The 24,134-nt window shown below is 40.2% G+C and overlaps 2 pseudogenes; one reads left to right on the forward strand and one right to left on the reverse strand.

Annotated features, from left to right (window-relative positions):
- Nucleotides 1-315: 315 nt before the first annotated feature.
- LOC145597013 (7-deoxyloganetic acid glucosyltransferase pseudogene) lies at nucleotides 316-9,065 on the reverse strand (annotated as a pseudogene).
- Nucleotides 9,066-14,612: 5,547 nt separating this feature from the next.
- Nucleotides 14,613-14,710, forward strand: LOC145599847 (small nucleolar RNA R71; annotated as a pseudogene).
- The last annotated feature ends 9,424 nt before the right edge of the window (nucleotides 14,711-24,134 follow it).

A 24,134-nucleotide genomic window follows, 5' to 3' on the forward strand; every position in this document is an offset into this window, starting at 1 on the left:
CATGCTTATATAAAATAATAACATCTTAAAGCCCTTTATATATGCAACATGAATCATAAAATAATCTAACAACAAAGAATCCTAAATTACATAGAAATTAAACTTTTAACAGACCATGATCTCTAACAATAACAAACTACTTATTCTTTCTACACGTAAAATCTATTCCTTAATGGATTAGCAAAACCGTGTAGAACTCTTACCAAATTATTTCAAGAAATTAAGAACAGGACTAACAACTGTCTAGTACACCAAACATCATTTACCACCCTATTCCTTCACATCAACCCTATTTCTTCATTGGGGGGATGATATCTAATGCTCCTCCTTCTTGGTCATCCCTTTTATTTCCTCGATTAACTGGTCAAGATTTGAATATGAAGACCCCCCTTCACTTATGCTCTTCTTTGCTAAATGTGAGAGTTTAGACACTGATGTTCCCAGCTCGTCCTTCTTTCTCTCCATAAGATCTTTGATCATGTTCTCCACTATTTTACTATCACATGTATCCTTCATATCGAGGCCAATCTTCCAGACATCACTGACAAATCTGCTGTCCACCAGATGATCAGAAAAGTAAGGCCAACAAAGCATTGGCACCCCAGCCACTATGCTTTCCAACACCGATCCCCTTCCACTATGGGTGAAGAACCCACCAACAGCACGGTGAGCCAATACTTCTTCCTGGGGAGCCCAGCTCACTATGCATCCTCTCTCCTTGGTTCCTTTCACAAGGTCATCGTGGGCTGGACTATCTAAGCCACTTCCTGTAATGATATCAGACTTTATGACCCATAGGAAGTACTTCTTACTCTGCACTAGTCCTGCCCAAAATTCCATCATCTGGTCCTTTGTGATGGTAGTAATGGTACCAAAACTTGCATAGACAACAGATTTGTCCGGCTTTTGGTCCAACCACGAAATGCAACTTCGATCAACTTCCCACAAGTCGCTAGAGGAGGTGTTGGACAGTGTTGTTTCTTTCGGGTTGAGTCTGTATTTTAAGTGAGCATGTAGTGGGCCTATGGTGTAAACACCTCTACAGTGCTCACGGATGAGAGAGAGTATCGGACCCTCCAGATCCTCAAATGTATTGAGAATAAAGGTGTGGGCTTGCTTGATTCGTTGCATCTCGCTGTTGAATCGGTCTTGATGTTTACGTAAGACAGATATGTCTTTGTCTCGGTAGAAGCTGGGAAGGTCACGATACCGGAGGAAGCTATCCATCCCAGGTGCATTCTTTACTAGTTGATCCATATCTTCATCTATTATTGTTCATTGTAATTCATAGAAAGAGAATTAAAGCCATTAGGAAGTTACAAAAAAAGTTATAATGAGGATTGGATGTTTCTACTGGTCATCCTTATTATGACCATCACTATTGTTAAATGCTATCGGTTGATTTTTTCCTTTTTTAATATTTGATCGAACATTTTTTAATTTTTTCTTTTTTTATTAAAATCATTCAAACATGAATTAAAATTATGTCGACTGTACAATATTTTTTAATTAATTATGTTTTTTAATCAATTTAGTCCAACACTCTATATATTTTTGGATTCTAATATGTAACTGCAACATTTTAGGACTCTAAACTGCTTTAAAAATTAGCATGTAGAGGTTAATTTACCTTTGAAGGGTAATTCCCCTGCTTCAATCAGCTTTGGTAAACATTGAAGAGTCCAAATGAAGTTTGCACCAGGAATCATAAATGTAATCACCGGTAACTTTACCTCATTAGCTACATCATTAACAAAGCCCATCCATCCATCTAATATTATACATGTAACTTCATCTTTTCCTACAAAAATTTCCTTCAGAAGTGGCTTAACACTTAGTGCCAACGCGGCAAACATTTCTCTCAACTTGGTTTTATCACCAGATCGTGGGTGGTCATCTGGAAGCCCATCAGGTAAGCAGCTGGCGCAGGCCCACGCGTATACCGCAGGCCCAGCAGCAGCTGCCGAGCCTTAGTAGCAGCACCGCAAGCGCCAGCCTTGCTGCTGGCCTTGCTAGGCAGGCCCAGCTAGGGCTGCCTTGGTGCGCAGGCCACTAGGCCGCCCCAGCCAGCTCGCAAGCAAGGTCATCCTAGCTGGGCCTTGCGATGGTTGCGGTGGCTTGGTGGTTTGGTGCTTGCGGCCCCTATTCATTTGTCGTCGATCAGAGGCATGGCTAGGGCTCGTGCTATGCTTGAATTTTTAGCACGATGCGTCATTTGATTATTTTCTCGTCTTCGTCGATTCCTAAAATCGACTCGACGCTTGACGCTCGGCTCCAACACTCTAAGCTCGGAATCCGACGACTTAGTTCGTAAAATCTCTATCGACTCATTTAATCCTTCGGATTAATTCGTCGCTTCGGTTCGGTTACACGATTGGGTGTGACTCGAAGGGTTTAGTTAAGAGTAAGTTGTAATATTAATATACATTAATATTACTGATCGAAAGCGGCCTCCAGCTAGGCATTCCAATCACTTGACCTCACAGATGTTCATCAAGAACCTCCAAGAGAAGTATTCAAAGCATTTGAAATACCAACACAACTTGAATACTTTCAAGGCTGTCTATGACATAGGTATTGACATCGAAGATGACCTTGCAAAACAGAAAGCTACTAACAATAGTAACAACAGTGGCTGGGAAGGAAAGAAGAACGACAATCCTTCTTCTTCCGAAAACACCTACTCTAGTAATAATGTTAGTACCTTTGATCTTAATGATGTCTTAGCCATGGATAATCAAACACCTAAAAAGCAACCTAAGAGAGAATTCACACCCATTGGAATGACCTATGATGTTGCTTTCGATCGTCTCTATGATCGAGGATTAATCAAACCTATCGGCCCTATGGAAGATCCAACGCCAGAAAAGCGATCTTCAAGATGGAATCCCAACTCTTATTGCAAATACCATCAAGGAAATGGTCATACCACGGATGAGTGTTACAGATTTCAAAATCTCATTCAAGATCTCATAGATGCAAACAAGATTTCGTTGCCTCTAGCTGGCAAGAAGACTGAGTGATGATAAGCAGAAGGCACGATGCAAGCTTCTCACCAAGATTTCATGCTTTCTTCTTCTTTTTTCAAACCCTTCCCCAATAAGTCTAGCATAGGCACCCCCCATCTTTTTAATTTATGAGTTTGATTTTTTCATCTTTTCCATTTCAATAAAATGAGCATTTATTTCTTTGCATATGATCATCGCATTGCATTTAAAAAAAAAAACAAAAAAAAAAAAAAAAAAAATCATTGTCGAACTAAGCACAAGGTGTACCAATGATTTGAGGCACTCCTTGTAGCCACATCATGTCACCTTTACCCTTTCCATTCATTATATAATCCTTTCTTGATAATCCACTTTGAGCTTCGTCTAACGATTGACCTTTCTTTTTCAACCCACATCTACCTAACCTTGGGATGGGATGGTGTGCAACTTATGCAAGTTCTAAATACAAAAGCTTGAGTGATTTTACCAAGAATGTCAAAAATTCAAAAAAGAAAAAGCAATAAAAGTGTGCAAAAGGGCAAGTGTTTCAATGTCTTTGGTATGAACATATCTTTGATATGAACACGTCTCTGATTGCGTCTCTTATCGAGTGCTCGGTACCGTGCCTGATAAACATGAATGGCAAGTGAGTGATAGACCGCATGATCGGGATTGCCCACACTTATAAAAAAGGATTTGAAAAAAATGCAAAAGAAAAAAAGAGAGCAAAAGTAAAAGTAAGAGAATAAGACACCTCAAGCATACAAATACAAAGATTCAAATGCAAGGTTGCACACCTTGGGGGGCTTATTTTGGGTCTTGAGGCTTTATCCCCTTCTTATTCAACCTTTAGCCTAACCCCGTTACAACCCTTAAAAGACCTCTTTGAGGTATACACATACTTGTGCGAGGTGCGGCTAGAGCTACGTTCGGCCTGATTCCTCACGGAGACGTAGGCAACCTGACATTGGGGTGCAGCCGTAATAAAAATGCATACATTCACATTCATATTCACATTCATGCATGATCATATCAAGGGATCTCCAATACTCATCCCTATCCATTTAGAGCTCGACTTGGGGGCTTGATCCCTACTTCATTAGCCTACTCAGCCTAACAGTCACCATTATTTGGCTTTTCTCAAAATATATTTCCATACCCTTAGCCTTTGCGGCCTAACCGTAGTGTCATTCTCACACACATCACACATACATGGCTAAATCATCCTTCCTTTAGGAACCTTTTGTCATGAAATTTTGATACAACTTCGAAGCATGCCTCGTCATCTTAGAGTCGTTCATTACTCAAATCATCATTGCATCACAAAGTATGAAGTACTTAGCCTCCGTGCCTAAGTTACCCAAATACTTTCATTATCAAGTCATCAACTGAGATAGCCTAGGATGCTACAATCCTTGCACCGTGAGATAAACATCAACACATACATTCGATTAAGCTCATTTAACATGCATCATCACTTGATTCAATTCTTCGCATCTTCTTTCCTTTTAAGGAAGATCCAACACTTTACTTCTTTCTTTTCACGTCTTTCTTTTTCGGGAGAAAGTCGGTACCCTCCACAAAAATGACGGAAAATTTTTGTTTTTCTGCATTTTCGAGTCGCACGGCACAATCACAATGCAATGCGCACACGAGTCATGTACACATTGAGTCATGTCGTGTCATTACATCGAGTTAAGTCTACGAACACGAGTCATGTGCACTTTGAGTCATGTCGCTCGGGTTATCACATCGTGTCGATTTGAGTATGTCGAGTTACACATCGAGTCAAGCAAAAACGTTAAGTCTTACACAATGAGTCAAGTAACACCAAGCCTTGAGTCAACCTCAAGCCAATCAATTGTCAAGGTCCTTTGGCAAAAATTTGATCTTTTTTGCAGGGCTCAAGCATATCACTCATACGGCAATTTTTTCCAGGATTGGATTGTCTTCCCAATTGACAATATTTCCAAGAGTGGATTGTCACGCATCTTCTTCAAACGACAAATTTTCCAAGATTGGATTGTCACCTCTGGCAATGTTTCCAAGCGTGGATTGTCGTGCTCCTTCTCTATTTGGCAAATTTTTCCAAGTTCGGATTGTCATACATTCATCAAATCTTCGACAATTTTTCCAAGATTGGATTGTCATTTCAAACAGGCAATATTTCCAAGCGTGGATTGTCGTGCTCCTTCTGGCAATTTCTTCCAAGATTCGGATTGTCATACATTCATAAAATCCTTGGCAATTTTTCCAAGATTGGATTGTCATACACCCATTTCCCTATGACAAAATTTCCCAAAGGATTGTCGTAGGTCTCTATTCATCTTAATATTTCGGCAAAGGTTCCCCAACGTGGATTGTCATTCATTTCAGTAGTGGCAAATTTTCCCGAGACGGATTGTCGGTCAATTCTTTCTTTTGCAAATGTTCCAAGACGCAGATTGTCGATGGTGGCAATATTCTCCTAAAAAGATTGTCTCATAGCATTGGAAAAATTCCAAGATGGATTGCTTTCAAGAGTTATGTTCCAAGGCGTGGATTGTCGATCGTAGCAATGTTCTTATGACAGATTGTTACGAAGCATTGGCAACTTTTCCCAAATTGGATTTTTGACAAATTTTTTCGAGATGCGGATTGTCATTTCATCGTGACAACATGGGTTGTTACGCGGCATTGACAACTTTCCCTAAACCGGATTGTCGCTCATCATTTAAGAGTTGTGTTGGCAACTGTTCCTAAAGAAAAGAGGATTGTCACCACCCCCAAAGCACGCATTCAAACAAAGCGAATTATGCAAGATAAGTTTCGGATTTTTTCGAAAATTCGTGAACAAACATACACAAAATTCTTCCAAACTAGGGTGAGTTGGAGCAAAACTTACATAGATCGGCAAACTAGAGATGACAAGCTTCGATTTGCAACAAGTTTGAGCGAATTCCGTTGAGAAACGAGCAAGAACGAGTAGTTTGAAGTTTTTGAGAAACTCGAACGAAAAATGAAGCAGCAGCGATGAAATGGAGAAGAAAGGGTTTAAATCCGGAAAACCCGACTCCATCGCGACGCGATAAAGTTATCACGCTGCGATAAGCCTGGCGCGTCGCGATGGCACGTGGCAGCGAGCGCTGGCTCTCCTTTCCTCAGCGATGCAACCTCTCGGCCCCATATTGGTTTATGTGGACCTTATTCAACATTTTGGGTTACTTGGTACGCCAGTTAGCCCCTATAAGCAAATTGACATGATTAGTAAGCGGCTTGATTACAATCGCAGTAAGTGATCGACCTGATGATGATCGTCTCACTTAGCTTAAGTGCCTAAACATTGGCTAATCACAAGAACCAAGATGTTGGTTCACAAGCAAACACAAGCGCCAACACATCGGCTCACTACAAATGCGCCGATGTACTGGAACAACAAACATTCAAGCAAGGCATCAACAAACTGAGTTTCGTTACAAGCAGAATGGTCTTCGACGACGTTCCCTAGGATGTGGAGGGTTATCACAAACAACTGAAGATGGCTACAAGCAGAGTCACCTTCGACGATGTTCCCTAAGATGTGGAGGATTGTCACAAGAAACGGGAGATGGCTACAAGCAGAGTTATCTTCGACGATGTTCCTTAGCTTGCGGAAGATGGTCACAAAACAGCAGAAGGTCGCTACAAGCAGAGCAATCTTCGATGGTGTTCCCTAGCTTGCGGAGGACTGTCACAGCAAAAATTGAAGACAGCTACAAGCGGAGCGGTCTTCGGCGACATCCCCTGGCTTGAGGAAGGTCGTCACAAATGCAGCAACAAAAATGGTTACTTCAGAGACGTGTACTCGACGGTGCAAGGTACGCGTTTCTTAACCCTTTTATCTGTTTAAGCTAACGCTAGTTTGCAGGTATCGGCGTTGCAAGAATGATTTAGGATCGCAGAACGTTCTGAATCATTCTCCGTCCCTATCGCTACTTTGACTTTTGTTTTCGAAACTTACGTTTCTCCAAACTCAGTCAAAGTGGGGGCTTCTGTAGACACCTGATTGTGTCTCCCCAAAAAACCAAACCCAGTGATGAATATCTTTCACGTCATTGATTATCAAAAGAAGTGAAATGTTAAAGAGTCTCGTGATGCACCTGTTTTTAATAAAAATATTTCTTTCTGTTTTCCAAAATATTTCTTTTCGTACCCTGTTTATGAAAAATATCAAGTGTAGTTTATTTTGGTCCATGATAAGACTCCAATAATGGTGTAGTTGGATGGGGCTCGAAAAGAGCTTTCCAACGATATATTATAAGCCCAATTCCGATGAATAATGAGGAAGTTATGGCCAAAATACTAAACTGGGGTCCAAAATGAATTTTATATACGGCCCAATGATCATGAGGAGGGCCCATTAATTATTATTCCTAAAGTCATTAGGATTAGCTTTAATCTTCTAGAATAATCTAGAAGGTACTTTTAAATTCTAGTGGAATTAGGATTAATAATTATACTTTTATTTTATTTAGAAAAGATAATGAATTTAATTTGGAATAAAACAAATGTTTTAAGGATAAAATCTGATTTTAATTAATGATAATTACGGAGTCTAATTATCTAATTATATTGGAAAAAGGACTCTGTACAACATTTTTATCATAACAGCGCCATCGCGTTGCGACAAGCCTATCGCGTCGCGATAGCTCTGTCGCACCGCGATAGGAGCAGTTTTACTCCGAGTCGATTTCAGACTCTTTTCTATTGTTTTGGACAATTTTCTCTATAAATAGGGGCATTATTCCCCGTTTTCAATTCACCAACAATTCACCAACAATCCACCAACAATTCACCAACAACTCTCATCTCTCTTCTCTCTCTTAAGCAAAGCTTATTCTTTCTTTATCTCTCATGCTTTCTAGCCTAACCTTTTTCAAAACACAATACCGCATTCACGAGACTTAGACACACCTAGCCAAGCTCGAAGTTGCCTTTGTCCTCGACGTGAAAGGTCGATAATTTCTGAGGGTTTGGTCCCAAATCCCTATTTCAATTATTTAATTTAATTGTTTAATATTTTATTGAAGTTACTAACGCGTGTATTCTTTTGATAGAAAGAGGTAAGAAGCAACAAAGTGAGTAATCCAATTGCTCTATTCTTTTAGAAAGCATGCTTAGATTTTATTAATTTCTAGTATCATGTTAAGATGTCTTTATTATTTCCTAGTATCATGTTAGGATGCTTTTATTGCTTTCTAGTATTATGTTAGGATGCTTTTATTGCTTTCTAGTACCATGTTTAGGTTGCTTTCTACTTTCTTCTATCATGTTAGTATCATGTTAGGGATAAAGCTTTGATCTTTAATGTCTAGTGACATGCTAGGATTTGTTATTAATCATGTTAGTATCATGCCTAGGATCTTGCTAATCTTATTATGCTTTGATGAGATTATTATGATGATGATTGTTGTGTCTATATGTTGCTTGATATTATTGTTATTGCTTGATCACGCCCTCTCTTGCAGGTTTAAAGGGAATTTGTACTTGAAATCACGCTTAATAAGATAAATAATAATTTGGCTTAGGTTAATATGATTTTAGTTCAAGTGATCGCCAATAATAGATTTATTTGTGCATTGATAATCAACCAACATAGGTTAAACAGGTTTAGGGTTAACCTAATGATTGTATGTTAGTCAGAAAGCACACATGAATATCCAGTCATGGTTCCAGACCACTATGGAGTTAGCGATCTCTAGGATCGTGAAGGGGTGTAACCTTCACCCTGTGAACGGTTTACAAGTTCCTAAAACTTGTTGGCGACTCTTTTGCTTTAGCTTCTTTCCCTTTGGACGCCACCATGCTTAAGTGTATGATCACAGTGGGGTTCAAGTTTGGGATGCTTGAAATATTCCCTACACCTGTCTTACCACATAAATAACAAACAATACTTAGCAAGTCAACATACTTCGTTTCTTTCTGGAACTTCTTCTTGTACCCTAGACCTTCTGTTCTTTTAGCTTGAGCATTAGCAATCCATTCAGGTACGGTGTACTCTATGGGTTGCTTGTCCTTATTGGCTCTTTCAAGTTCCCCCTCAAGTCTTCCTTTATCCATTTTCAATTCTTCAAAATCAGATTTTAATTTTCAAAATTTGGATATTGATCAAGAAGAGGAACTTCAGAGTTAGGAGTAGCACCACTAAGTTTTAATAAGGAGAGTTCCACGTTCATAAGTATGTTATCATGTTTTAGACGTTCAACAATTTCTTTTAGCTTCACATTATCATCAAACAAGTCAAAGAATCTCTGTTGAAAATAAAGTTTCATATTATCTATCCATTTACTATGTTCTTAGTAAGTTTTAAGTGCTTTGTCACTTTGTGCTTTTTCAACATAAAGATCCATTAAATCACCTTGAACTTCCAAAACAGCATTAATCAGTTTTTCTTTAAAGAAATGTCTTAATTCATTAGAAGTAAACCATACCTCAGACACAAGTGTGCTGATTCTTCTGAGGGTTGTTCTTCTTCTTCTCCTGAATCTGAGTCTCCCCAGGCTGCTATCATAGCATTTCTCACATTCTCCTTTGAGAAGGATGGCTTGTAGACTTTGGACTCCTTAGCTTGGTCCTTGCCTTTGAACTTTGATCTATCATTTTCTTTTAGAGGACAGTCTCTTATGATGTAATCTTTTGAATCACATTTGAAACAGGTAGTCTCTTTGGAACTTGAAAATTTTTGTTCCTATCAAACTTCCTGTTACCCATCATCTTCTTGAATCTTCTCACCAGCATAGCCATTTCATCTTCATCAACTTCAGATTCATCTGAGTCTTGAGCTTTCAGAGCAAGACTCTTGTTCTTGAAACTTTCAGCATTGGAACCGAAGTGAAGTTCATGAGTCATCAATGATCCAGCCAGCTGTTCCATGTTGAACTTTGTGAAGTCCTTGGTTTCTTGCAATGCATTCACTTTGGATCTCCAACGTTCATCTTGAGGAAGACTCCTTAACACCTTTCTAGCCTGTTCATTTATAGGAATATGCCTGCCAAGGGAACCTAACTCATTAATTATATCATTATATTTAGTAAACATTTCTTCTATGGTTTTCTTAGGTAGCATTTCAAATCTTTCTTATTTAGAAATCAATAAATCAATTTTGGAACGTTTTACCTCGGTTATACCTTCATGAGTAACTTCCAGTGGATCCCATATTTGCTTAGCAGACTTGCATCCCATGATTCTGTTGTACTCATGGGGTCCAAGTCCACAGTGCAACAATTTAATAGCTAAAGCATTCAATTCATATTTTTGAAAATCCTCTTTTTCAAAATTAGATAAAGGTTTAGGAACTACCTCGTTTTTCTCATTAGTTTTGGTTACCTGAAAATCACCAGACTCAATAACTCGCCAAACCTGGTAATTTTCAGCCTTGATGAATATCTCCATCCTGTTCTTCCAGTAGGTATAGAACTTACCATTGAACATAGGTGGACGTTGGGTAGAGTACCCTTCTTCAAGCTTCTCTTGATAATTCATCTCTTCTCAAGAACTTACTCTGCAAAGTTATTTGCTTCTACACGAGAACCAATGCTCTGCTACCAATTGATAGTTGAGACAAACAATACAAGAGGGGGGGTGAATTGTATGTGAGTTCCTATTCACTACTTTGCGGAATTAAAACAGAATATAAAGGAACTTAGCAAAGCACACAAGATTTTACGAGGAAACCTTCCAGGGCCTCACTGGAAGTAAAACCTCGACCCTCCAAGGGATTTCAAACACAAAAACACTTCACTATAATAGGGCAAACTCTCCTAGTTACAACCTATTATAATCAAACCTTTACACACAAGTTCCTGATTGAACTTGCTACTCGATAGCACACTATCCTACCCAATTTAAATCCCAGACTTAGATTCTACTCGACACTCCCTGAATGTCTACTCACTCAGCTTCAACCTAGAAGCCTACAATCTGTTTGCAATAAGCTAAAGACTCACCCAAACCAAAACAATACAAACTCTTTGACTCTAGTATGTGATAAGAAAGCTACGCATGGAATCCGAAACTATTATGACAAAGTTTAGACTTGGAAAACTTACACTCATGAGATCTCTTCAGATTCTTCATGCATAAACTCACAAGTTGTGTAAATTATGAATTCTAGTTTATATACAAAAAGTACTCATATGTAAAGTAGGGTTTTCAAAAAGATAGAAATTATAATACTACCAATTTCTTAAAACACGTTTTATGTCAATCTTTTGTAAAGAAAATCAATTTAGAAAACTTATCAAAGATATAATTTATGAAAGGAATATTGATTTGTAAAACCGGATTTGATAAAATAAAATCATTAGAAAATCTTTTCATAAATTTAAACTTATCTTTTATAAACTTTCCATTTATAAAGCTTACCAAGATTTGTCACGCCTCTAATAAATTCCATGCATAAACTAACCTAACATATTTACAATAATCCTTAGATAAATAAACTTAACAAAAAGACTTATATTCTCTAGCTGGATTATCTCATCATACGCTGTATTGTTCAGGATACTTGGGCTTTACGCAGACCGGGATTGAGTTCCTGCTGTCCTTCACTCTCCAGCTCCTTGCTGGAACTTCGTAGACCAAGTTCATTCAGAACATGCTGTCTTCATCGCAGACCAAGTCAATCTTCTCAACTTTCTGTCAAGCTCTTGTTAGAGAGCTTCTGTTCATGTTCCTGTTAGGGAACTCATTCAGTTCTATAAAGGCACTCTTCTTCTACTTTGTTTAACTTTCCTTGGAATCTCTTTGTGTCTTCATAGTCAGATTACTCTTCCACTTCCAAAGTCAATTTCACCTGTTCTAGTTACAACACTTAGAGAAATCGCATTAGTTGAAGTTTGCTTTTATTCATCATCATCATCAAAACTCTTAAGCTTCAACAACTTCTCTTCCTTTTTCTTGGGAATTCTCTTTCTCTTCTTAGTTTTATTCTTCCTTGGAGCTATGAACTCCACACCATTTATGCTTGAAAAACTACTCTAATCATCATTCAAAGCAAGTTCAAACCATCCCGGCATCTCAATCACATCCTCAAGCCTTGAGGTCTCTTTCTCGCCTTCACTAACTAATTTGCTATCTTCACTTATAGATGCATTATCACAACCTTCAAGAACATCATTAGTGGACGACGCAAAAGTCCAAGCAATGTCATTCAAAGGAAACAAATTAATGCACATAATTCCTTGCATATAAGAAAAAGACTCATGCATGGGCTTGAGTTTGAAACTAGCCGTATCACTACCAACACACAAAATTATAATTCCACCTTTCACATCTATCAAGGCACCCAAAGTTGCTAGGAATGGTCTCCCTAAAATGATAGGTATGTGTCATCTTCCGTAATCTCAAGCACAATGAAATCAACGGGGATAGTGAACTCTCCTATCTTGAGGGGGACATCTTCAATCCTACCCTTAGGGAACTTAATGGAATGGTCTGCCAATTGTAAGGTCATGTTGGTAGGGAGGAGTTTACCTAGCTTAAGCTTCTTGAAGACGGAGTATGGCATGATGCTAACACTAGCACCAGGATCACAAAGAGCATGTTGGAACAATTTTCCATTGATATTACAAGGGATGGAAAAATTTCCGGGATCTTTTATCTTCATGGGTAAGCCATTGTGGATAAGAGCACTATAACACTCCCCAACCTTCACCGAATCAACCTTATTACACTCCCTTTTGCCACTCAAGATTTCCTTAAGGAACTTAGAATAGTTTGGCATTTGTTTCAAAGAATCGGTGAAAGGAATTGAAAGATGAATCTCCTTAAGCATATCAAGAAATCTCCCAAATTGATCATCAATTTTGCTCCTCAAGAATTTTTGGGGGTAAGGAAGTTTGGGTTTCACAACTTCGTCTTCCACACTCTCTTTCTTATTGGCTTTCTCATTAGAACTCTCACTTTTCTCGCTAGACACATCATGCTCATCATCATCAAATGAATCACTCCTCCTCTCATTTTCTTGACGCTTCTTAGAAACACTCTCTTCAAGGACCTTACCACTCCTAGTGGTGATAGAATAGACCGGTTTCTTAGGGTCAAGACCTTGGGAAGGTAGAGAAGAAGGGCTAGCACTTTATTTCAAAGCATTAGCTAGTTGGGTGATTTGGGTCTCAAGCATCTTGCTATGGGTCATCATCTCATTGAATTTTTTGTCACTCACACCCATGTATGTAGTAAGCAACTTAGTTTGGTTCTCAACAATCTCTTCAAGATTGGACCTAGATGATGAATTTGTCGCAAAGGAATTATCACCTTGAGCTTGGGTCTTTGTAACAAAACCGGGTGGAGGGCCTCTTTGTGAATTGTTTTGAAAATTGCCCCTACCTTGGTTGTTCCAATTACCTCTAGCTTGGTTTTGGTTACCATAACTTTGATTTTGATTTCCAAAGTTTTGGTTATGATTACCAAAGCCTTGGTTTTGATTTTGGCCACTATAACCTTGATTGTTATTGTTACCTCGGAAACTTTGGTTTCCTTGGTTCCTATAACCACCACCTTGGTTATAGTTAGGGATGGCAATATTAGATGATATCCGCTAACCCGATCCACCCGCTTAAAATAAATGGACGAAAACCCAAAATAAATGGATTAAAAGCGGGTGATGGATAGAGTGGATGACGGATCGGATCGGATGTGGATGATGATTTTTTCACCCGCTAACCATCCACCCACCCGTTTAACATATATAAAGATTTTTAATCTAAGAATTTAAATTGAAAAAATTTAAAATATACAGTAAAAATACATTATTTTGATGCAAATTAATTTTTTCAAAGAATATGTAGTTAGTGCTTCCTTTTTATTTGAAAAATAATAATAATTCATGGTAAAAATAACCATAAATTAAATTTTATGTGAATTTTGTTTCATAAAATGTTCATCCATTAGTCACCCAATCCACCCGTTTCATCCGCGGATGATGGATGGATGTGGATGAAGCAATTGGAATGATGGATAGATGCGGGTGAAGCTCCACCCGATCCGAATCCGATCCATTGCCATCTCTAGTTATAGTTGTCAAAATTCCCTTGGTTGTGGTAATTCCTATTGCCTTGACCACTTTGATTATCAAACCGTGGTCCATTGTTATTAGACACAAAATTCACATGCTCATTCTCATTACCATCAAAATCATCAAATCCATCCGAAAAAGAATGAGGGCAATTAGAAGCATCATTATCATATGAACCACAAACATCACAAAACAAACATCCACTAGGCATGTTATTGGAAGTAGAAGGAGTAGGGTTAGAAGATGTACCTCTCCCCTTATTTTGGAAGGGAAAAATAGGTGCTTGTGAAGAAGCACTATCCAATTTGTCTTTAATAGAAGTCATCTCCTTCCCTAGGTTTGAAATTTGGGACGACAAATTGTTGATGGCATTTAGATGATCAACGGAATAGACCGTGGAGCCACTCTTGCTTGTAGACTCTCTCTCACCATCTTGCCAATCCAAGTAGCGTCTTACCACGTCCTCAATGATGTCTACAACCTCTTCCTCCGTCCTATTCATAATAGGGCCTCCCGCTCCCGCATCAAGGCATGACTTGCCTTGAGGGCTCAATCCACCATAGAAAATTTGAATCAATTGTTAGGTAGGAATTCCATGATGAGGGCACTCTCTTTGGTACTCCTTGTACCTCTCCCAAGCTTCATAGAGACTTTCACTAGGTTTTTGCATGAAGCTTTGAATGAGAGTTCTAGCTTCCGCCGTTTTCTTTTGGGAGTAAAACCTTGATAAGAATTCCTTTGTGACCTCATCCCAAGTTCGCAATTAATTTGGCTTCACCTCCTTATCCAACCATTCCAAAGCTCTTCCTATGAGTGAAAAGGGAAAGAGCTTCAAGCGAATGAACTCTTGGCTCACACCATTGACCTTGATCGTGTTACCATACTTCTCAAACTCCTTGAGATGATTTAGGGGGCTTTCATGTTTAGCTCCACTAAATTGCCGTCTTTCAATCAATGTTATCATGGCCGGACAGATATCGAAGTCATTGGCGGGAGTTGTAGGTGGTGCAATGCCACTTTTAAACCTATAGGCACCGGGAATACCCAACTTTTTCAACGCAACTCTTGGATTGTCACCCTTGCTTGCTTGTTCAAATTATTGTTGTACCTCTTCTCTTGGAGGACTAGAACTCAATGAATGTCTAGCAATTCTTCTTCTAGAAATTGTCCTCTCTATCTCTGGATCAAATGGCACAAGAAGACGAGCATGTGCACTATGCATACAATCTCTAATGAAACAATTAGTAGCACGGCGACAAATGTAGCCTAAAGGGAAAAATCTTTTTGTGTTTTCAAATAAAATGAAGTAGACTCAACAACTATAGCAAACAAACTACTCCATTCCCCTGCAACTGCGCCATTTGATAGAGGGTTTAAACACGTTGTTTTATGCTCAAAACCTTATCAACAAAATTTATAAATACTCGACTAACCCTAAACAAAGTATAGGGGTAAGTCAAGGGTCGAACCACGAGGAATGGGAGAAAGGTTACTAGAGCCTAGGGTCAAGCTACTTCGAAGTATAGGAAGGTGTTGGTTGTGTAAGCTATGGTCTTAAGCAACTAAATCACTAAAGAAATTCAATATCAAAAGCACTAGGGATTAGGATCCACATGCAATCGAGATAGAAATGCTAATTGAGGGGAATCGACCGACCAAACTTTGCAAGGGAAAATAGTAATCGCTATCGAAAAAACTCAAAAGGTTATCTCCTAGAAGTCAAGCTAGGTTTCCTCTATGGATGAATAACAAGAAGAATCACAAATCAAATTCAATCAATAAGTGCAATCCCTAAATCAAGTGGTCGTGTCATTAGGAATCACAATGCAATCTAGCTTGAAAATCAAGGTTAGCTACTCCTATCAATCCAAACACATGCACAATTCTATCAACCAATTTAATTACAACATTCAATCAATCAAAATCCTTCAATTAGCAATGATCCATCATTCATACATGCTTCACCATCACCCTAGAAAAGATTCTACTCACTAATTATTGTAAATTGAAGAAGCAAAACAAATCTATTCATTATAAACATCATCATCATTGCAAAACAAACTAATCAAGATCAAATCAACTAATAAATTTGAAATTGCAACAACTAATTAAAATCAAATGCAAAGAGATTGAATTAAGAAAAAGAAGAATCTTACAAACTTTGATCAAATCAAAGGAATTGTGCTTGCATTCAAAGTAAAAGAAGATCAAAAGTAGAAATCACTAATTTCTCTCTCAAGTTTCTCTCTCCAAAATCTAGTACAAAAATGGAAGTTTAATTTTAATTCTAGTTGTTCTCCCCTCTCAAAAATAAAAGGAAAAGTTATTTATAGTGTAACTAACTAGGGAGAAATAGGGAAGACGTCCAAAAATAGACCCGTCCGGGCGCGCCCTCTCACGAGCATGCGCGCCCGCCACGATCTGGGTACGGAACAGGAAACCTAGGTGGCGCGCTAGCGCAAAAGAGGTGCGCGCCTACGCAGGTGGGAGGCGCAACCGCGCCACTAGAGCAGGGGATTTCCTTCGTGCGCTCTTGATGTAGGTGGTGCGCTTCTCTTGATCATCACTAGATATGGCAGTCCCGAAATGGAGTTTGCGGTGGGTTCAACACCATATTTTCATGGGAGCGCAAGTCACCAAATCATGAAGCTAGCCACTCCTTGCCTTATGAGCTATGTAAGAGCTTCCACCTTGCACTTTGAGCATCCTCCAACCAGAGAAATCATCATGAGGGGTCTCGGACTTCACCTTATACCTACAAACAAAGAAAAGACAACAAATAAACGAGAAAAAGACAATAAAATCTACGAAAATAGAAGAAAAGGTAAAATAACCAAGAAAGAGATAAACTAGAGAGTAAAAGGTCAAAACTAAGAGAAAAAATAGAAAGAAACCTATAAAAGAGATCAAAAACATTCTAAAATATCACCATTTGAGTGCCATAAATGACACTCATCATACACTTGATCGAAGGACACCATTCCTTTCAAAGGGTGTCTTAGAGAGTTGTGTTAAATTGTTTGGTCAGGTTTTCCAGATCTTGTCTTGTCATAGGTTGCAGATCCCTTAATCAGCGGGTTGATCAACTTCCATGTTGTCACCTTGATCTTTTGGGTTGGTGATAAGTGGCATTTATGCCACTATTTCACCCCTTTTTAGTAAGGATTTTCCCTCATTTGTCACTTGTTGGCGCCTTGTCTTGCCGTTTTTACCCTTATTTTTGTTATATTTGCTATCTCTCGTGATTTTCCTCTTCTTTTAGCTTTTATTGTGTTTTCTAGCATTTCTACTTTTGTTTTGTAGGTTTTTGACACTTTTGGATGAAGTTAGATGAGTAATGTTTGGCTAAGGAGAGGAGAGATGCTAATTAGAGAGGGCGCGCTGCCTCCCTACAAGCCGCGAGCGCGGCAGTCGCAGCCGCAGGCGCGGAGAAGAATTTTGGAAGTTCCATTTGGAACCTGTAGATGGCTGTCCGTGCCCCAAGAGAGGGCTCTCCATAGACCACCGCTGGCGCGGCCACCTGAAGACCTGACTTCCCCTGTTCCTTTGCCGCGGCCTCTCCTCAGCCGAGAAAGGCCTCTCCACCTGCCACCGCGGGCGCGGTGATCAAGGCCGCGAGCGCGGTACTCAGGGTTCAGCTTGTCCGTACCCAGATGATAGAGGGCGTGGTGCAGTGGTAGAGGCCTCGGCTTAGTTCGTTATTTCCGGCTTTGTTATGCACTATAAATAGACTTTTTCTTGAATTTATGAATTATCTAATTTTCCAAATATTATAAGAACTTTGTAGAGAAAGAAACTATTGGAATATTAGAGAGAGAAAGTCGCTTAATCTTCAAGTTTTCATCATTGTAATCAAGATTTCATCAAGTTTTCTTCAATTCAATGCAAGTATTTCATGTTTTCTTCATCAATCAAGCTTCATAGTAGTAATCTCTTTACTCTTTCCTTTTTGTTTGGTTTAACTGCTTTTGATAGTGTTGATTTTCATCAATTTCCTTGATTTTACTTGTTTTGATTAATTTTCCTTGATTTTGAATCATGATTTGCTTAGTTAAGATTGAATTCATGCTTAGTGTAGTTTTGATGGCTATTTTCTCTTCTCTAGCTTAGATTTCTAGCTAGGGAAGGGGGTGAAGATCATGATTGGCTAGGATTATATTGATGATTGATTGGATATTGCTTTGAGTTGATGATTTTGTGCTTAAATTGCTTGGAATTATTGTTGTGCACCTTTAATTTCATTACTTGATTACTAAATTGGATGCATGGGAATGATCTAGTTTAGTATTGACCTATTTCATCAATTTGCTTGAATAATTGCATGGGAATGAATTATTTGGGTAGAATTTGTAGTCCTTGGCATGTATCAATGTTAATTATCATTATTGTCTTAGTTGATCATGATTGAATCCCCCTCTCCCTAGTGTTTTGATCTTATTTCTCTCAAATCTAGCATTTCTTCTTAATTTTAGTTCCTTTAGTTTGAACTTTCTTCATTCGCTTGCTTTTCTCATTTGTAGTAGTTTAATTTGATCATTGAAAACAGCAAAAATCAAAATACCCCTTGTTACCTTGCAATAGATTCTTAATTTCACTTTGATTGTGCATTTCCCCGTTTCCTTGTGGTTCGACCCTAGCTTGCCACTATCTTGTGTGAAATTGATAGAGTAAGATTAGGAATATAAATTGTTGATTTGATTTAGGATAGTAGACACGACCTATTATCCGGCGATCAGTTGGATTGATGATTATTCCGCGGCTGACGAGGTGGGCGTGATTGACCCTGGGTGTTATTTTGTCAACCAACGTTTTAAGAGGGATCGGTTCGATGAGTAGTTACCATGACTTTTTGTTTAACGTTTCCCCACAGACGGTGCCAATTATTTCTCTAAAAGAATTTTGAGATCTGAGTTGTAAGGGAGCCTGCTCGTTCGGTCAAACCAAGTCCTATAAAACAATGAAACTCAACTAATTTAGTCAAACGTGTTTAGAGAGAAAGATTGTCGAGAAAAAATTAATTACCCAACTAATCTGTGTAGCTCAGTATTTATAGGAGAGGATTAACTGATTGATTATGGTTTAAATTAGGCTTTTTGGCCGTTCTAGGTTGTATTAGGGTATCTCGGGAAAAGTGTTTTGCACGATTCTGTAATATTTATGTTCTATTGTTTGTTTAAACGAGGGTATTTTGGTAATTTTTGTATTTAATGAATGTGGGCCCATCGGTGGTTCCAAACACCAAACATATTATCAAACACAATAAAATTCCCAGTCCAAATTCAAAACATTCAAGCTCGTGTTATTGGTTCATGGTACTTGGCGACTCCATATCTTCTTGGTTTCCTTTTTCTTATTAGTCGTCTTCCTTTTTTTGTTGCTATTGTGTGGTCTAGCTCACTATATCCACGATTCTTTTTTTAACTAATAGACAAAAATATAAGTATAAATAATTGGATTTGAACAAGAACATGTGTTGAAATGAACTAATTTTCATATGAATATAAACATGGATGAGTATAACAATTGACATGATCGTTATGGAAATAAACATCAATTAATATATAATTGTATATGGAAGCTCCCGCTGAGCTGACCCGCGCTCCCAGCACTGCTTGAGAGGTGCGCACTCGCGCCAGTCTGGTCCAAGTCCAGGGAAAACCTCCTAGGGGCTCAGCCTCATGGCTGACCCCAGCAGGCTCCATCTCAGAGTCAGGATCAATCTCCCAGGGGCTTAGCACCAGGGCTGGCCTCAGCAGGCCCCAGCCTGCAGCACCAAGAATGGTATAACTATAAATAGTAAACCAAGTACAACGAAAAAGAGGTTAGACAATCACATTTCATCACTTATCCATTATTATTCACCCAATACCTTTCTAACTTAATCATCAGAGGGGGGTTCCTCAAAGCCACCCCCACGGGCATAACCACCGTTCATTGTGCAGGTAATCCCGTTCGACGTTCAAATCCGACCACTAGCTAGTCTCCGGAACTACACCCGGAACAATTGGCGCTAGAAGGAGGAGGTAGTTCCAACACCTTAGCTCAACCAGTATGCTTGTCCGAGGTTAGGAAAGCCACCATGACGGGGGAAAAACCGGATCCAGCGAACAATCAACTGATAATACCCAAACACCACAAAATAAACCCGATCCCGCAAAAACGGTTGCAAAATCAACTCCGACCAATACCTAGAACCCGAATTACGCTGGAACTTTTTCCGGCATTACCAAAATAACCAATGGAGCTCATAAATCGATTGGACTAGCACAAACAGTCCGATTCGGGATGCCATTGACGAATCAGAACAATGAGGTGATTACTCAAACACCAACAGGAAAGTTCCAGGCAGTGCAGATACCAGAGGCATTGCAAAATTTATCCCAGTGCAGCAAGGATCAGCTTGCTGCCATGACGGCTGTGCTGAACTCGTTTTGCAAAGGATCAAGTTCCACCCGCTCGCTGGCACTTGCTAGGAAGACCCCTGTCAGGTCGCCCGTGCACAATCTGACTCCGGAGCAAAAGGAGCTGGCGGCCCTGCGAAAGAAGGTGAAGGAGTTAGAGGCCATAATCTTAAACAAGGAGTGGAGCACAGAGGAGCCAGGCGAAGTCCCAATTGGAAATCTCTGCAGCAGATCCCCCACGCTCTGTCGATCACTGAGCCCTGAGCGCTCTAAAAAGGCGAAGATCATGGTGATCCCTGAGGACTCACCCTGTTACAAGGAAATCTTGGAGGAGCCGATGGAAAAAATCAAAATGCCCTCACGCAAGTACAATGGAACAACAACTCCTAAGAATCGTCTGTCTGCCTTTGAGAGTCACATGGTTTTGTACACCAGAACTGACTCAGTCTGGTGTAAGGATTTCCCTCCAATCCTAAAACGATTGGCTGCGGAATGGTATCGATCGCTGGAGAAAAGGTCAGTTTACTCGTACAATGGTCTGAAGAGGCAGTTCATGGACCACTTTGTCATGCTGGTAGACCGCACCAAGATGACAACAGAGTTAATGTCACTAGAGCAAGGGGAGATTGAATCGCTCAGGGACTTTATTACTCGATTCAACAAAGAGGCAACATCAATCCCCAACATGAGCCAGGAGGTAACCTTGTTGGCGATGCAGAGCAGCCTGCTCCCAAGAGTAGCATTCAGAGAATATACGGGCAAAAAGAATTTGAAAACCCTGGCTGAAGCCTTGGGAAAAGCTCACGAGATCATTAAAGGAGACGAAACGGAAAGAGCCATGCTGGCCAAGAAGTCGGCCTCTGCCAAGCCAGGCAGGAGGGCAGAGCCCATCCGCGCAGAGGCAGCTGGCAGGGCAGAGCCAAAGTCTGCCGGATACGGAAGAGTGGACCAGCAGAGGAGAGATAATGAAAGGTCTTTGGGTCAGAGAAGATCGGGTAAAGGAAGACTACAGGGCAGATATGAACAGTACACACCGCTGACCCACAGCCGGTCTCACATTTTCAATGTGAACAAGTATGATGATAAGTGGTAGAGACCACCAAGTATGACCACGAGTAACCTGGACCCAAAAAAGTGGTGTGACTTTCATAGAGACAAAGGTCATACGACTGAAGAGTGTATTTATCTTAAAGACAATATTGAGGACCTCATTAAATGGGGGTATCTTAACTAGTTCAAGCAATATTCTGGGCAGGACAGAACTCGGGGCAACGAAAGACCCAGAAATGACCGATGAAAGGATAGTAGGAATGACAGAGACAAACATGAAGAAAAAGACAAGGACAAGAGAGAGCTAGGGGACGTGCTGTTGATCAGCGGTGGGCTTGTGCATGGAGGAACAGTCAATCGAGCTAGAGCTGACCTCAGAGATATAGTTCACCAGGTAAACTACAACGAGCACAGGAAATGGCCACCACCACCTCCTCAGCCGAGAGTAGTGTTTGACGAGCAGGATCAACACGGTGTCATCTACCCACACGACGATCCCCTGGTAGTCTCCATAACAATTGCAAACTGGAAAGTCAGGAGAGTTCTGGTAGACGGAGGAAGTTTAGCCAATATCATGTTCATAGAAGCTTTCCGCAAAATGCAACTGGATGACAGAGACCTCAAAAGGGTGAACTATGAGGTTACAGGTTCGATGGCTCAAGGATGATACCAAAGGGAATAATATAATTGTCAGTCCAAGTGGGAGAGGGAGCTCAGGCCAGAAACGTAAGGGCAGAGTTTCTCGTCATAAACTCCCCATCTCCTTACAACGTGATAATGGGTAGACCCCTCATACACAAGATAAATGAAGTAGTGTCCACGCTGCATCTAGCAATAGCGTATGCTAACAACAGAGGCTGCTTGGCCAAACTGAGAGGCTGCCAGAAAATAGCAAGGCAGTGCTACATCACTGCTCTACAAAATCTAGTGAAATATGGTTCTCTGCCCAAGGTTCCAGAAGAAGCGGCCAAAGAGGAAAAGGTCTCTAGAAAGAGGAAAAGGCAGGAGTACAAGGAAGAAAAAGAAAAGCAAAAGTTGGCCATGGAAAATTTTGAGCTTGAGAAGAAAGACGTAGCCCGTCTAACCCTAGAGGGAGAGCATGAGGTAGTTGCATTGGTTGAAGGAGATGAGTCTAGGACGGTGAAGATTAGAAAGGATTTTGAGCTTAATGTCAGAGTGAACATGATAGCTCTACTCAGAAAGAACGCAGGGTGTGTTCGCATTCTCTACAGATGAAATACCGGGCATTGACCCAAAAGTCATGGAACACCGTTTGAGTGTCAGAGAAGACTCGAGGCCAGTAAAGCAGAAGTTGAGAAATTTTTCCGCTGAGAAGAATAAAGCTATCCAGGAGGAAGTGGATAAGCTCCTGGTGGCGAAATTCAACGAACCATGTGACTGCCCTAAGTGGCTGGCAAACGTGGTAATGGTCAAGAAAGCCAATGGACAATGGAGGATGTGTGTAGACTTCACAGACTTGAATCGCGCCTGCCCAAAGGACTTCTATCCTCTGCCAAGAATAGATTAAATGGTAGACTCGACAAGTAGGCATGCACTCCTAAGTTTCATGGATGCCTTCTCGGGTTACCATCAGATCAGCCTGTTCAAGCCTGACAGAAAGAAAGCTGCCTTCATCACTGACGGGGGAGTATTCAATTATGTAGCAATGCCCTTTGGTTTGAAGAATGCAGGGGCGACATTTCAGAAAACTATGGACAAAGTCTTTGCCCACCAGAGGGGAAGAAATGTGGAAGTATACATAGATGATTCCATACTAAAGAGCTTAACAACACATAACCATATCTCTGATCTGGACGAAACGTTTAACACGCTGAACAAGTATCACATCAAGATGAACCTAAAGAAATGTGTTTTTGGGGTGAGGGCAGGCAAGTTTTTGGGTTTCTTGGTGAGAGAAAGAGGGATTGACGCGAACCCGGAGAAAATACAAGCTGTCTTAAGTCTCCCTGAGCCCAAGAGTGTCAAGGATATCATGAGGCTGACAGGAAAAATGGCTGCCCTCACCAAGTTCATTAGCAAGTCAGCAGACAAAGCCCTTCCATTCTTTCAGCTCTTAAAAGGCAATCATACGTTCAAGTGGGAACAAGCAGAAAAAGAGGCATTTGCCAAGTTAAAGAAGCATCTAGTCAGCCTGCCGACAATGACAAGTCCAAAAGTAGGAGAAAAACTACAACTATACGTGTCTGCATCACAGCAGACAATAGGGTCAGCGTTGCTAGTAGAGAGAGGAAAAATCCAGCACCCAGTCTACTTTGTCAACCATGTGTTGACCCAGGCTGAACAGAGATATTCATTGGTAGAGAAAATGGCTTTGGCTGTCGTCACCACTGCTAGAGAACTGAAACCATACTTTGATGCTCATGTTATACAGATACTAACAAATTATCCGCTAGAAAAAGCCTTGCAGAGAATGAATGCCTCAGGAAGGTTACTAAAATGGGCGATAGAGTTGACTGAATACGAGCTTGAAATCAAGCCCAGAACAGCAATAAAAGCTAAAGCCTTAGCAGATGTCATAGTGGAGGCAAGCTACGAAGAAGTAGAGGAAGAGATTGGTACATGGAAAGTGGTTGTGGACGGCTCGGCTGCCCTCACGGGCAGTGGAGCTGGAATAATTATGACGTCACCAGAGGGCAATGT

This window comes from Chenopodium album, chromosome 20 (genome assembly GCF_948465745.1).
Source record: "Chenopodium album chromosome 20, dcCheAlbu1.1, whole genome shotgun sequence".
NCBI classification, from domain to species: Eukaryota; Viridiplantae; Streptophyta; class Magnoliopsida; order Caryophyllales; family Amaranthaceae; genus Chenopodium; species Chenopodium album.